Source organism: Schistocerca piceifrons, chromosome 4 (genome assembly GCF_021461385.2).
Source record: "Schistocerca piceifrons isolate TAMUIC-IGC-003096 chromosome 4, iqSchPice1.1, whole genome shotgun sequence".
Taxonomy (NCBI): domain Eukaryota; kingdom Metazoa; phylum Arthropoda; class Insecta; order Orthoptera; family Acrididae; genus Schistocerca; species Schistocerca piceifrons.
The window spans coordinates 282920409-282937230 of record NC_060141.1 but is presented as its reverse complement, the minus strand read 5'-3'; positions in this window follow the sequence as shown (position 1 = coordinate 282937230).

The following is a 16822-nucleotide window of genomic DNA, read 5'->3' as shown; positions in this document are numbered from 1 at the left end:
ACGAATACTATACCAAAAAGTTTAGACAACCTCTCCAGAAGCTGTCTTCCGAATGACTAAGAGCTAGTTTCTGAGGATGCCCTCTCCTATATACCGTCTTATTTCCATTCTCAGGTGACTGCATGTTTCGTCTCCTGGGATGTTACTGTGCAGTTCGAAGTAAAGATTCTTACCTGCGGAGTGGTTGGTGTGCTGTAGCTTATCACTTGTGCTAATCTAGCAGATGATAAGTAGGCAATAGCAATCTGCAGCTATTATTCAACGGTAGTATTTCCTTGCAGTGAGATGCTAAAGTCCAATGGAAGTTTTCTTCTTTTCTCTTTTTTTTTTTTTTTCATAAGTCTTCTGACTGGTTTGATGCGGCCCGGCACGAATTACTCTCCTATGCTAATCTCTTCATCTCAGAGCAGCACTTGTAAGCTACGACCTCAGTTATTTGCTGAATGTTTTCCAGTCTCTGTCTTCCTCTAGTTTTTGCCTTCTATAGCTCCCTCTAGTACCATAGAAGTCATTCCCTCATGTCTTATGTCCTATCATCCTGTTCCTTCTCCTTATCAAATTTTCCACATATTTCTTTTCTCTCCGATTCTGCGTAGAACCTCCTCTTTCCATACCCTAACAGTCCACATACTTTTCAACATTCGTCCGTAGCACCACGTCTCAAATGCAATGTTCTCTTCTCTTCCGGTTTTCCAACAGTCCATGTTATCCCCCAAACGCACATACTCAGAAATTTCTTCCTCAAATTAATTCCAATATTTCATATTTGGTCAAGCATGTCCTTTCTACTAGTGCTAGCCTGCTTCTGATGTCCTCCTCGTTCCGCCCTTCATTGCTTATTTGGCTGCCTATATATGAGTGGTCCCTAACTTCATCTGCTTCGTGACCATCAATCCTAATGTTAAATTTCTCGCTGTTCTCGTTTCTCCCACTTCTCATTACTTCCGTCTTTCTTCGATTTGCTCTCAGTCCATATTCTGTACTCATTAGAAATGAAATGATAATTAAATGGAAACCCTAGCTGCATGCAGACGTTGATGTACTTCATTGGGGACATGTTGAAAATGTGTGCCCCGACCGGGACTGGAACCTGGGATCTCCTGCTTACGTGGCAGACGCTCTATCCATCTGGGCCACCACGGGCACAGAGGACAGTAAACCTGCAGGGACTTATCCCTTGCACGTATTATATCTCTTAAAAAAATAGTGTAACTATTTATTTAGAGGAAACACTCTCCTAGTAAATTTGTTTGTCCTTTGATTTATCGTGATCTGTTACTGATTTTTAGCGAAGTTAGTTTTTACGTTTAGCTTTCAAACAAAAAAAAAATACAAAAGAGATATAATAAACAAAATAATGAATTTCATAGAGTGCCAATTACGTATTGTATCTGGTTTTACCGAACGCCAGGCTCCCTACAAGTTACTGTAAATGCATTAGCGTAGTATTACTCAGCTCTGAAATTATTACTATCACAGAAAATAGACAAGTTTTGATAAAATTATTTCACTGGATTCCATCAATTAATCTCACTGAATATTTTAACATAATTTCTTCCGCTCCGGCTATCAGACATTGTGCTGTGAAAAAATATTTTTAAATGTACCGCGTAATGGCGGCTAATTGTTAACAGTCAGAGATCACTGTTACTCGCTCCGCAGCAGCTTGAAACATGCTAAATAATTTTCATTAAATATTCTTTTCATAAGATAAATGTGGCGTAGGTTCTTGAAATAACACACGGAGATCACTTTATACTAATATATTCTTACTAGGACACAGTTTACACCATTAAATATTTGCAATTGCGTTACGACAGAAACAAATGGTAGCGCAGCACAATAGCTTGCGTACCTTCTTCCAGCTAACACCAGAACGAACAGAACAAAACAGACTAGACAGAAGAATGAGCATTGCATTGTATTTTATACTCTTACAAAGATAACCACATTATAATCTCATACAGTAAAAATAATGTCTTTTCTGCATTTATCGATCTATATTGTACATTTTTACAGTTAGTGTTATTACCTTTCGCAAAAAAATCAATGTTTGTAATTCATTTTGAGTCACATACAGTCATTTTTATTTATGTTTCACCTCGATAATGGTGAATATTGCAAAAGGGACACTACACGGCCCCCTGGGCTACAAGGAACACACTAGTTAATGTTTGGTTCTTGTAGACCACGAGTGTCACTTTTCTTTCGTTCGTTGGTCACTTTCAGTTCACTTTACCGTGTGTTAGGTCATGGGAAACATTCATTTTGAGCCTTTTTACATAACATGACTGGGGACCGTTACAATATAACAAGCTCTTCCATTTGGACGAGGGCCGCAGGGAAACCCCAGAAAAACCTCGGCAGAGCTCATAGATTTAACCCTTTGTGTTACTTACATAAGCTGGTTCTACATGTTTTGGTATTACAAGTATACACATCAAATATAAAATTTTCTGAAAAAGAAACAAACATATAGTTTTTATATGAAAGTGTTCATCAAATTTTTTTATATTGTGTTGGTAATATTTTGAGTTTTTTTTTATTTTTGTCGGCGCATTTCTCGTCGTGTGGTGTGGATGACGCTGTATGTCGCTACCGCGATGCCTCGTGCCCGTTGCCATGGAGCGTCGGCTGGAAACTGTTGTCTTCTTTCTTGTCCGTAGCCGGCGGTCAGGATGTAGAGTACGGGACGACGTTGTTTTGTCTGCGTGGTGCGTCTGCATTGTTGCGCAGCGCTCGTTGAAGTTTTCAGCACGGGAGAGGATGTTGACTCGTGCAAATCATGAAACAAATGCACATATGTTATAGAACGGATTTTGTAAGAATTGATTAGTCAACATTACTGTATCATCGAGGCACAGGCTCAGTTACTTGGTATTTTCGTGTTCGTTTGCACGTACTGGTGCTGAATGATGCAGGAGATATGATGCTGAAGTAAGCACTGCACATCCCTGTTGTCATCACTTCGTATGTAATATTTATGTTAAACAATTTTTGTTTGACGGCGTTCCACCGTGGTTTCCATTGCAGTAACGTCCTACTACGTGGTCCGTGACGTCATATTAATTGTTGGCGCACAGGAGGTAGCGTCTAAACTAAAAATGTAGTCTGTACAGTTTGAACACACACTGATCACAGTTCTGTGTTTTCGGTCACTGCACACAGATATGTTTTGTTAATGTTTGTACCTCGCGTTTTTTTTCTTTTTTTTCAGTTGTACAGCACATAAGCGTTCACTGTCCAAGTTGATCACTAATACAGTTATCAAAGTTCACACTTCCTCCGCGAATACCAACACACTATTATAGTTCCTGTTAGTATTGCTTACAGCATGACTTTGATACAATTGTACTACATGATTACCGGTTTTTTTACATCACATAGTGACACAGATGTCTGTTCGTCTACACAATATGTTACAATGAAATTTCTCAGATCAAAAGCACTTTTGTTCTGTTATTGCATACAATTAAGTGTTACATCATACATGCAACGGATTTTGGCCTGACTTGCAATACTTTTATATTTGAGCATTAATAAATTTGTCATAGAGTATATTCATTTGGGGATTAGGACCGCTGCGCATGTGCTTGCTCCATAAGCTGTTAGCGCAATCGCGTATCGTATAAAAGGTTTGCAACTGTCAAATACAGGCTCTAAAGTAGAGCTCTTATTTAATCTCAAATATTGTGGCTAGATGCTTATACTTTCTCTTTTATGGTCAAAGCACAGCATCACAGATGTCACATGGTATGTGCGTAGTCTTTTGCATACACCATTCTGTTCATTTTCCATGTGACAGATTAGAATATTTAGTGAATTCTTTAAATAAACATTTATCACACAGCATAATAAAATTTGTAGTTACTAACTCTAATAACCACTGAAAAACATCTTACACTTACTGATTATGTTTCTAAACAAATTCTATCATTGGACTGATGGTCCTTTAGCTTCATTTTACTCATTTTTGAAGGTTGATGTGTAAATCATTCCTTGACATAAAGACAAAACATCTTACATACTAAGCACAAACAAAACATCAAATTCTTACAACTACACAAAAATATATATTGAAGTCTGTACAAAACCTACATATTACACAAAAATACGGTAAACCATTCATGTCCTATTGTCAGGTACCACAAATTTCTTTAAGTCCATATAGGGATAAAATCCTTTGATTTTCCCGCTCATCACATCAGCTATAAGGTAGCTGCAACCGTGTGGTATTTGTACAATTTTAAAAGGTCCATTATGCAGCATTTGCCACTTTTTGTTCTTCTTTGTTATGAGTGACGACTTAGGATGGTTTCTTATCAAAACTAAGTCGTTTATCTGATATGGAACTGTCCATTTTATTGCCTTGTCATATCGACTCTTTCGTTGACAAGCGCAGCTCGCCATGTTGCTGATGGCGTCCTTTATTTGATCCTCTTGCCTTTTATCTGTGCGCGGCAATTTTGGTAGCGGCGTGATCCATTCATATAGTTCTGCAGTACTAAATAATAACTCATTACGCGTGTATCCGGTAGCTGGATGAGGTAGATTGTTGTGTATATTTTCAAAGAAGGTAACAATTCCGGCCACTTTGTATGTTGCTGATGAGTATATGTTCGGATAAATCTGTTGAGTTCCCGAAAAATTCTCTCTACGGGACTTGTTTCCGGGTGGAAATGTGCAACTAATATATGCTTTATGTTTTGGTCACGTAGAAACACCTTCCACAGTTGATCAGTGAAATATCTAGCATTGTCTGTTAGAACGTTTAGTGGTTTTCCTGTTTTCGGTATGAATTCTTTTGGTATGCGCTGTATCATCTGTTTGGCAGTAGTGGTTTTCATTGGAAACAATTTCACATACTTAGTAAAGGTATCGTAAACAGCTAATATACACTCCTGGAAATGGAAAAAAGAACACATTGACACCGGTGTGTCAGACCCACCATACTCGCTCCGGACACTGCAAGAGGGCTGTACAAGCAATGATCACATGCACGGCACAGCGGACACACCAGGAACCGCGGTGTTGGCCGTCGAATGGCGCTAGCTGCGCAGCATTTGTGCACCGCCGCCGTCAGTGTCGGCCAGTTTGCCGTGGCATACGGAGATCCATCGCAGTCTTTAACACTGGTAGCATGCCGCGTGGACGTGAACTATATGTGCAGTTGACGGACTTTGAGCGAGGGCGTATAGTGGGCATGCGGGAGGCCGGGTGGACGTACCGCCGAATTGCTCAACACGTGGGGCGTGAGGTCTCCACAGTACATCGATGTTGTCGCCAGTGGTCGGCGGAAGGTGCACGTGCCCGTCGACCTGGGACCGGACCGCAGCGACGCACGGATGCACGCCAAGACCGTAGGATCCTTCGCAGTGCCGTATGGGACTGCACCGCCACTTCCCAGCAAATTAGGGACACTGTTGCTCCTGGGGTATCGGCGAGGACCATTCGCAACCGTCTCCATGAAGCTGGGCTACGGTCCCGCACACCGTTAGGCCGTCTTCCGCTCACGCCCCAACATCGTGCAGCCCGCCTCCAGTGGTGTCGCGACAGGCGTGAATGGAGGGACGAATGGAGACGTGTCGTCTTCAGCGATGAGAGTCGCTGCTGCCTTGGTGCCAATGATGGTCGTATGCGTGTTTGGCGTCGTGCAGGTGAGCGCCACGATCAGGACTGCATACGACCGAGGCACACAGGGCCAACACCCAGCATCATGGTGTGGGGAGCGATCTCCTACACTGGCCGTACACCACTGGTGATCGTCGAGGGGACACTGAATAGTGCACGGTACATCCAAACCGTCATCGAACCCATCGTTGTACCATTCCTAGACCGGCAAGGGAACTTGCTGTTCCAACAGGACAATGCACGTCCACATGTATCCCGTGCCACCCAACGTGCTCTAGAAGATGTAAGTCAACTACCCTGGCCAGCAAGATCTCCGGATCTGTCCCCCATTGAGCATGTTTGGGACTGGATGAAGCGTCGTCTCACGCGGTCTGCACGTCCAGCACGAACGCTGGTCCAACTGAGGCGCCAGGTGGAAATGGCATGGCAAGCCGTTCCACAGGACTACATCCAGCATCTCTACGATCGTCTCCATGGGAGACTAGCAGCCTGCATTGCTGCGAAAGGTGGATATACACTGTACTAGTGCCGACATTGTGCATGCTCTGTTGCCTGTGTCTATGTGCCTGTGGTTCTGTCAGTGTGATCATGTGATGTATCTGACCCCAGGAATGTGTCAATAAAGTTTCCCCTTCCTGGGACAATGAATTCACGGTGTTCTTATTTCAATTTTCAGGAGTGTATATTTCATTCCACCGCGAGCCTTAGGTAATGGTCCTGCTATGTCCATTGACACAATTTGAAGTGGCTGTATCTTAATAATTGGATGCAGTTCTGTTTTGTTGCGTCTATTGTTGGCTTTAGCTTTCTGACAAACGTCACACGTTCGTAATATCTTTTGGACCACACGTTTTCTATTCGGGATGTAACAATACCTTTGTATTATTGATACACACTACTGTATTCCTACATGTCCGCATGCGTAATGCGTGTACCAGATAAAATTTTGTATGTATTTGTACGGGATACACACGCACCAGTTTTCTGAGGCAGTGTCATTTCTGTGGTACAATATGTTGTTCTCCACTTTGCACCGCGAATTTTCGCTGTTAGCTTGCTCTAATATTAATGATCGTTTCACTTTCGTCCAGGTATGATCTTCGTCTTGCAGTTGTCCTACATTCTTGCACAGGTGCAAATATTCACGACGGTATGGTTGCGACGTCATTAATAAAACTCTATATTCTGGCGCTCGCTCGATCATTTCATCTAGCTGTGACATGCCTACTGGTAGACGTGATAAAGCGTCCGCAATGACATTATCTTGCCCCTTTATGTACATAATTTTTAAATTGTATTCCTGTAGTACTAATGCCCAACGGGCTAGTCTGGCATGTAATAGTTTGCAGGTTAATAGGAAGCTTAAGGCTTGATGATCACAGAACAATTTAATTGACTTGCCATAAACATAATAATGAAATTTTTGCAGAGTCCATACAACACTGAGTGCTTCAATTTCGGTCACCGAATATGCTCTTTCACATTGAGTAAGCACTCGGCTGGCAAAAGCTATAACTCTTATTTCCCTGTTTTCATTGGTTTCTTCTACTTGAAACAGACATGCTCCTAAACCATAGGATGAAGAGTCGGTGGCTATACAAAAATTCCGGGTCATATCCGGATGGTAGAACTTTTGTGCATTCATTAAGGCTCCTTTGATCTCTTCATAAGCTTACTGACACTCTGCGGATCAGTTCCATGTGACATTTTGTCGCAATAAGGTGAGCAAGGCTCCCTGCCACCGTTGGATAAGCAGCTGCAACAGCAAGTCGTATACTCCTAGCTCACTCATTTGTTACATAGTTTAATTCTTAATTTCTTTGCGTGTTTTTGGTACTTGCATTGTTTAATTCATAAATTTCGGGCGTATTATAGTATTTGAGAGTTGTAGCATCGCGTTTTAGTACCTGAATAGTGTAAATTCGCGCAGTCTCCTTCCGCCGCCGAGCAGAGTCAGCAGTGCGCAAGTAGCAGCATTACTGCATTTACTAGGCAATCTTGTATTTTAATAACCGTTCAAATTTTGTCGATTTGTTTGCGCTCTTTGTAGATTAGTTCAGACGTTCTTTGCAAAACAGTTTTTAGCATGGATAGGGACTGCAACTGCTGTGTTCGGAAGCAGGCTGAGTTGGCATTGGCATCCCTTCGCTCCCAGCTTCAGACAGTGTTGGCTTCGGTCACACAGCTTGAGGCTGTTGCCAAAGGGCATCACTGTGGGAGTCCGGACGGGGGTTTGTCGGGGACGGTCAGCTCGTCCCACATATCCCCCGATCGAACTACGACTGCGGTTGCCCGGGATACTGCCCGCATTGAGGCTGATCCCTCACCTGTGGTAGAGTGGGAAGTCGTCTCAAGGTGTGGCAGGGGGCGAAAGACATTCCGGAGGGCTGAACGGAAGGCCTCTCCAGTTTGTCTGACGAAACGGTTTCAGGCTCTGTCTCAGGCTGATACTAATCTTCGGCCTGACATGGCTGCTTGTCCTGTTCCAGAGGTTGCCCCTCAGTCTGCAAGATCCGGGCGGTCGCAGAGGGTGGGCCTACTGGTAGCTGGGAGCTCCAACGTCAGGCGCGTAATGGGGCCCCTTAAGGAAATGGTAGCAAGAGAGGGGAAGAAAACCAATGTGCACTCCGTGTGCATACCGGGGGGAGTCATTCCAGATGTGGAAAGGGTCCTTCCGGATGCCATGAAGGGTACAGGGTGCACCCATCTGCAGGTGGTCGCTCATGTCGGCACCAATGATGTGTGTCGCTATGGATCGGAGGAAATCCTCTCTGGCTTCCGGCGGCTATCTGATTTGGTGAAGACTGCCAGTCTCGCTAGCGGGATGAAAGCAGAGCTCACCATCTGCAGCATCGTCGACAGGACTGACTTCGGACCTTTGGTGCAGAGCCGAGTGGAGGGTCTCAATCAGAGGCTGAGACGGTTCTGCGACCGTGTGGGCTGCAGATTCCTCGACTTGCGGCCTAGGGTGGTGGGGTTTCGGGTTCCGCTGGATAGGTCAGGAGTCCACTACACGCAACAAGCGGCTTCACGGGTAGCAGGGGTTGTGTGGCGTGGGCTGGGCGGTTTTTTAGGTTAGATGGCCTTGGGCAAGTACAGAAAGGGCAACAGCCTCAACGGGTGCGGGGCAAAGTCAGGACATGCGGGGACCAAGCAGCCATCGGTATTGTAATTGTCAACTGTCGAAGCTGCGTTGGTAAAGTACCAGAACTTCAAGCGCTGATAGAAAGCACCGAAGCTGAAATCGTTATAGGTACAGCAAGCTGGCTTAAGCCAGAGATAAATTCTGCCGAAATTTTTACAAAGGTACAGACGGTGTTTAGAAAGGATAGATTGCATGCAACCGGTGGTGGAGTGTTCGTCGCTGTTAGTAGTAGTTTATCCTGTAGTGAAGTAGAAGTGGATAGTTCCTGTGAATTATTATGGGTGGAGGTTACACTCAACAACCGAGCTAGGTTAATAATTGGCTCCTTTTACCGACCTCCCGACTCAGCAGCATTAGAGGCAGAACAACTGAGAGAAAATTTGGAATACATTTCACATAAATTTTCTCAGCATGTTATAGTCTTAGGTGGAGATTTCAATTTACCACATACAGACTGGGACACTCAGATGCTTAGGACGGGTGGTAGGGACAGAGCATCGAGTGACATTATGCTGAGTGCACTATCCGAAAATTACCTCGAGCCATTAAACAGAGAACCGACACGTGTAGATAACATCTTGGACCTACTGATAACAAACAGACCCGAACTTTTCGACTCTTTAAGTGCAGAACAGGGAATCAGTGATCATAAGGCCGTTGCAGCATCCCTGAATATGGAAGTTAAAAGGAATATAAAAAAATGGAGGAAGGTTTATCTGTTTAGCAAGAGTAATAGAAGGCAGATTTCGGACTACCTAACAGATCAAAACGAAAATTTCTGTTCCGACACTGACAATGTTGAGTGTTTATGGAAAAAGTTCAAGGCAATCGTAAAATGCGTTTTAGACAGGTACGTGCCGAGCAAAACTGTGAGGGACGGGAAAAGCCCACCGTGGCACAACAACAATGTTAGGAAACTACTGCGAAAGCAAAGAGAGCTTCACTCCAAGTTTAAACGCAGCCAAAACCTCTCAGACAAACAGAAACTAAACGATGTCAAAGTTAGCGTAAGGAGGGCTATGCGTGAAGCGTTCAGTGAATTCGAAAGTAAAATTCTATGTACCGACTTGACAGAAAATCCTAGGAAGTTCTGGTCTTACGTTAAATCAGTAAGTGGCTCGAAACAGCATATCCAGACACTACGGGATGATGATGGCATTGAAACAGAGGATGACACGTGTAAAGCTGAAATACTAAACACCTTTTTCCAAAGCTGTTTCACAGAGGAAGACCGCAGTGCAGTTCCTTCTCTAAATCCTCGCAAAAACGAAAAAATGGCTGACATCGAAATAAGTGTCCAAGGAATAGAAAAGCAACTGCAATCACTCAATAGAGGAAAGTCCACTGGACCTGACGGGATACCAATTCGATTCTACACAGAGTACGCGAAAGAACTTGCCCCCCTTCTAACAGCCGTGTACCGCAAGTCTCTAGAGGAACGGAGGGTTCCAAATGATTGGAAAAGTGCACAGGCAGTCCCAGTCTTCAAGAAGGGTCGTCGAGCAGATGCGCAAAACTATTGACCTGTATCTCTGACGTCGATCTGTTGTAGAATTTTAGAAAATGTTTTTTGCTCGAGTACCATGTCGTTTTTGGAAACCCAGAATCTCCTATGTAGGAATCAACATGTATTCCGGAAACAGCGATCGTGTGAGACCCAACTCGCTTTATTTGTTCTTGAGACCCAGAAAATATTAGATACAGGCTCCCAGGTAGATGCTATTTTTCTTGACTTCCGGAAGGCGTTCGATACAGTCTCGCACTGTCGCCTGATAAAGTAAGAGCCTACGGAATATCAGACCAGCTGTGTGGCTGTATTGAAGAGTTTTTAGCAAACAGAACACAGCATGTTGTTATCAATGGAGAGACGTCTACAGACGTTAAAGTAACCTCAGGCGTGCCACAAAGGAGAGTTATGGGACCATTGCTTTTCAGAATATATATAAACGACCTAGTAGATAGTGTAGGAAGTTCCATGCGGCTTTTCGCGGATGATGCTGTAGTATACAGAGAAGTTGCAGCATTAGAAAATTGTAGCGAAATGCAGGAAGATCTGCAGCGGATAGGCACTTGGTGCAGGGAGTGGCAACAGTCCCTTAACATAGACAAATGTAATGTATTGCGAATACATAGAAAGAAGGATCCTTTATTGTATGATTATATGATAGCGGAAAAAACACTGGTAGCAGTTACTTCTGTAAAACATCTGGGAGTATGCGTGCGGAACGATTTGAAGTGGAATGATCATATAAAATTAATTGTTGGTAAGGCGGGTACCAGGTTGAGATTCATTGGGAGAGTGCTTAAAAATGTAGTCCATCAACAAAGGAGGTGGCTTACAAAACACTCGTTCGACCTATACTTGAGTATTGCTCATCAGTGTGGGATCCGTACCAGATCGTTTTGACGGAGGAGATAGAGAAGATTCAAAGAAGAGCGGCGCGTTTCGTCACAGGGTTATTTGGTAACCGTGATAGCGTTACGGAGATGTTTAATAAACTCAAGTGGCGGACTCTGCAAGAGAGGCGCTCTGCATCGCGGTGTAGATTGCTCGCCAGGTTTCGAGAGGGTGCATTTCTGGATGAGGTATCGAATATATTGCTTCCCCCTACTTATACCTCCCGAGGAGATCACGAATGTAATATTAGAGAGAGTAGAGCGCGCACAGAGGCTTTCAGACAGTCGTTCTTCCCGCTTACCATACGCGACTGGAACAGGAAAGGGAGGTAATGACAGTGGCACGTAAAGTGCCCTCCGCCACACACCGTTGGGTGGCGTGGGGAGTATAAATGTAGATGTAGATGTAGACATTGTTGAGCAGCTGATTCGACACAAAACGTCGGAAAAAGGAGACTAGTCCGATAAATGATTTTAACTGTTTTTTGTTTGTGGGCTGTGGGAATTCTTTGAACGCTTGTATCTTCTTGGTATCAGGCATTATTCCGGAAGGTGATATGATGTGTCCAGGGAATTTAAGCTGATCCCACCCAAATTTTGATTTTTCAAGATTTGCTGTTATTCCTGCTTCTGCGAGCTTATTAAACACTCTTTCCAGGATTTCTATATGTTCTTCCCATGTGCTTGTGGCCACTAGAAGGTCATCCACCTAAAGAGTAACTTTTTCTAGCAAGTCTGCGCCTAGCGCTTGGTCCAATGCCGTAATGAATACGCCTGGGCTTACGTTGGAGTCCAAAAGGTAACACTTTGAACTGATAACTCCTTCCATTGAAAATTAAAGCTGTGAATTTTTTAGATTCCTTGGTTAGCGGGATTTGCCAGTAACTACTTCGCATATGTATCGAGGTGAGATATTTGACTCCATAGAATGTCTGTATTTGTTCTTCTAAGTTCACCGGTCTCGTTCTAACGGGTACTATACTTTTATTAATGTTCCTGGCGTCTAGGACAAGTCTGATTTTTCCATCTGGCTTGGCTATAACTACCAGCGGACTGCTGTACGGCGAAAGGGATGGTTCTATTACACCGCATTGCAGGATTTTTTGTATTTCTTTGTTAACTGCCTCCCTTTTCGTCCACGGTACTGAATATGATGCTTGGCAGAATATCGCATGGGGAAACACATCTATATTATACATATACCCTTTGATGATTCCGGGGTTTTCAGAGAAAACATCACTGTAGTTATTCAATAACTGTGTGACCTACTTTCGTTGGGATTCGGTTAGATAACGTGATTCTTGTGCTTTGTTGTTAAGGGTTTCGGTCCAGCGAAGCGTTTCGTTGTGAGCTACGTCCGAATAATATTCTCCTTGGCCCCTTAAATTGCTGCTTAATTGAAATATGGGCATCTCTCCGCTTTTTACTCGTACGCTTGGGTAATCTTTACCGGGTGTACTTCCTGTTCGTGTTAAATCCAGTACAATCTGCTTATTTTCATTCAGTAGGGAGATATTCCCGCTGGAGAAATCAATTTTTGCTTTCTTCTCGCTCAGGAAACCTCCCCCCAGGATGCACGTTACTCTCAATCCTTTGACTACGAGAAAGATATATTTTACGTTATCTTCCCCTAGTCATAAATCTACCAGCAACTGATACTGAACGTTTTGTGCTTGTGCTCCCATGGCTCCAATGACACAGCAGTTTTGTACAGGAAATGTCGGTAAGTTGCGGTTTTGGCTCAAGGTTTTGAATAGATCATAGCTCATAACATTAGTAGTGGCACCTGTATCTATGTATATTTCTACTGGCAATTCATTAATTCTAGTTTTTATGATGGTTTGTACCTCAGTTATTTCTTTTTTGTTACATTGGTTTGATTCCATAAGCAAATCATGTTGTGTACTGTTTCCATCTTGGTACCTCAGTAATAATGTATTATCTTGTGTATTGTTTATAGGTGTGCCCCCTGTTTTTCGCCGACCATCAATTGGAAGCTTATTGTGGCCGTAGTTCGTTTGATGGTCTTGAACTATGGTGGTTTCCGTCAGTGGGCACTTCTACTATCCTTACGCTGCTATTCGAGTCTGTCCATGTTTGTGGTACTGCATTAGTATTCTGCATAGAATTCCTATTGTCACACTGGTACTGGTTACCGTTAGGAGGCGGTGGTGGTGGCATAGAAGTTTGCATCCAGTGCACCGGGTAAGTGCGGTTGTTGGCACTACTGCTTTGTTGTGGCCATTGACCTTCATTTCGACGTTTGTTATTGTAATTATTATTACTGTTATTGTAGCCGTGATGTCCTCTATCTTCCCACCTACGTTTTTGATTGTAAGATGGTTGACCGTTTCCGTTCTTCCTGTTTTGTTCTGCGGATTGATCTTCCTTTCCATTTCCGTGGCTTCCAAAATTGGAATTGTTTTTAAACTTGCGTGGTGAACCATTATTGTTCTCCCGGTCTTTATTTATCCCATTTTCTTCCTGGGAGAGATCGATTTCGTCCAGCACAGACAAGTACGGTTCCAGGTCATTTTCGGGTACATTTATTAATTTGTCTCGTATATAACAGGGCAATCGTAATTTTAAGATTCTGATCACATCACGGGCTGATATAGGGTCATCCCAATATCTAGTTTTGTTGATATATTTTTCAAAACATTTACGGAGTGTACCCTGTTTGTGATTGTACATTTGCGGGCTGTATACTTCAGTCCTCAGGCGTTCTTGAATAGCCTTAGACCAGTATCTGTCTAGAAATGATTTTTCAAATTGTGCCAGGCTATGGCAATTTTCTATGACTTCATTTGCTTATAAGGCAGCGTCGCCTTGTATGTGTGCGATTATGAACTGAATTTTTTGGCGTTCATTCCAGGCACTCGGTAATACATTTCGGAATCCTTTAATGAAAATTACTCGATGCACTGTCTTCTTTTCCGCGTTGAATATTTGGAAATGTCGGTGTTTTATTAAGCTTTCATCAATGTTACTGCTTGTGGAAGTAGAAGCTGCCCCCACGGGGTAATGAATAAGAACGCTTCCTGTAAATTGTATGTTTTCTCTTTCCGAATTGCTTTCTTGATGATATGAACTGCACGTAATGTTCTCATTACCGTACACGTTCCTAACAGGCGTGCCACAGTTGTTAACCATTTGAAAATATGCACGCTGTAGTTCCACGTAATGTTCTCACTACCGTACACGTTCCTAACAGGCGTGCCACAGTTGTTCAGCATTTGAAAATATGCACGCTGTAGTTCAACAATTTAGTGTAACGGTTCTTGCTGGAAAAGCGGTACTGGCAATTTGTATCTCGCTTCGCTTTTTTCACCTGCGAGTGGTAGCGTGTCTACTGTGGGTTGTTTACATACAGCTGCTCCGTTAGTTACTTTTTGCAGAGCAGACTGTATTTTGCTTTCTACACGTTCTGTGATCTGGCTTTCTTTTTGAGTGAGACAGTCATGGAACCCTTTTTCTACATTCTGGGCTTGATCATTTAAATGCGTTTCTATGGTTTCTTTTTGTGTCATTTCTAAATTGTCCATTCGGTTCGCAAGCTGTTCTACTTCGTCCCGGATGACTGTGTGTGCCGTCTGAAGCGTTTGCACATCTTGTGCTATGTTGCTTGCAATGTTCGGCAGTTCGGCTTGGGCTTTCTTTATTTCTGTCATTTCTGAATGTATCTTTTCGAACATTGTACCTATACTTTCTATTAAGAACTTTTCTCTTTCTTCGTTTTGTTCCCTTATCTGATTGACTAGCTGTTGATTCCTCTCTTCCCTCAATCTCTCTCTTTCTTCGTTTCGTTCCCTTATCTGATTGACTAGCTGTTCATTCTTTTTCTCTAATTCCCGTAAAAATTCAGCAAATGGATCCGGTATTGGTGAGCATACCGGTGTGGTAGTTGGTCTAATCATTGGAAAATTATCACTAGCCCTGCTAGTAGCACCTATCGGTTTTACTGTTTTCGTCTGCTGGCTACTTCCTGGCATATCACCGGAAACTACAATGTTTACATTTTCTCCTCCCCCCCCCCCCCCCCGATCACTATTAATATTTAGTAAGTCAGTGTCACTATTCATATCGCTCAATAATTGCACATATTTTTGTAACATTGGACACATTATCTGGTTGCAAATCTAACACACGTCGAACTTTTCCCATAATGACGATAACTTTCACTGGGCTAACTACAAAAATTGTTTCAAACTATAAATACGGACTAAGTTCACAAGTCAAACTGCTTATTATTTCCAAAATCACAAAATATAAATATCTACACCACTGTACACCATGTACCATCTATGATACTATACTTTAATGATACGGGCCTATGTAGCAAGCTTTTATGCTTAGTGGTCCTTACCTTGATTTCTTTTTTCAATCTCGTCCTCTCAGGGTCTATAGAGTTCTTCTCCGCTTTCCTCGATCAAGTTTATACATGAAATGGAATTTGATAGACATTAGAATACATACAATACATGTTAACAATTACATGCAGACAAACTCTAAAAAAATTTTTTATCTCTTCAGGCCCCACGAAATAGGGCGCTATTTATTATATCTCTTAAAAAAATAATGTAACTATTTATTTAGAGGAAACACTCTCCTAGTAAATTTGTTTGTCCTTTGATTTATCGTGATCTGTTACTGATTATTAGTGAAGTTAGTTTTTACGTTTAGCTTCCAAACAAAAAAAAAAAAATACAAAAGAGATATAATAAACAAAATAATGAATTTCGTAGAGTGCCAATTACGTTTTGTATCTGGTTTTACCGAGCGCCAGGCTCCCTACAAATTACTATAAATGCATTAGCGTAGTATTACCCAGCTCTGAAATTATTACTATCACAGAAAATAGACAAGTTTTAATAAATGATTTCACTGGATTCCTTCAGTTAATCTCACTGAATATTTTAACATAATTTCTTCCGCTCCGGCTACCAGACATTGTGCTGTGAAAAAATATTTTTAAATGTACCGCGTAATGGCGGCTAATTGTTAACAGTCAGAGATCACTGTTACTCGCTCCGTAGCAGCTAGAAACATGCTAAATAATTTTCATTAAATACTCTTCCCATAAGATAAATGTGGCATAGATTCTTGAAATAACACACGGAGATCACTTTATACTAATATATTCTTAGTAGGACACAGTGTACACCATTAAATATTTGCAATTACGTTACGACAGAAACAAATGCTAGCGCAGCACATTAGCTTGCGTACCTTATTACAGCTAACACCAGAACGAACAGAACAAAACAGACTAGACAGAAGAATGAGCATTGCATTGTATTTTATACTCTTACAAAGATAATCACATTATAATCTCATACAATAAAAATAATGTCTTTTCTGCATTTATCGATCTATATTGTATATTTTTACAGCTAGTGTTATTAACTTTCTTAAATAAATAAATGTTTGTAATTCATTTTGAGTCACATACAGTCATTTTTAATAATGTTTCACCTCGATAATGGTGAATATTGCAAAACGGACACTACACACGCTCCCCATGAGACCCACATTCCCAACATGTAAGCAGGAGATTCCGGGTTCGAGTCCCGGTCGGGGCACACATTTTCAACATGTCTCCAATGAAGTATATCAACGCCTGTTTGCAGCTAGGTTTTCCATTTATTT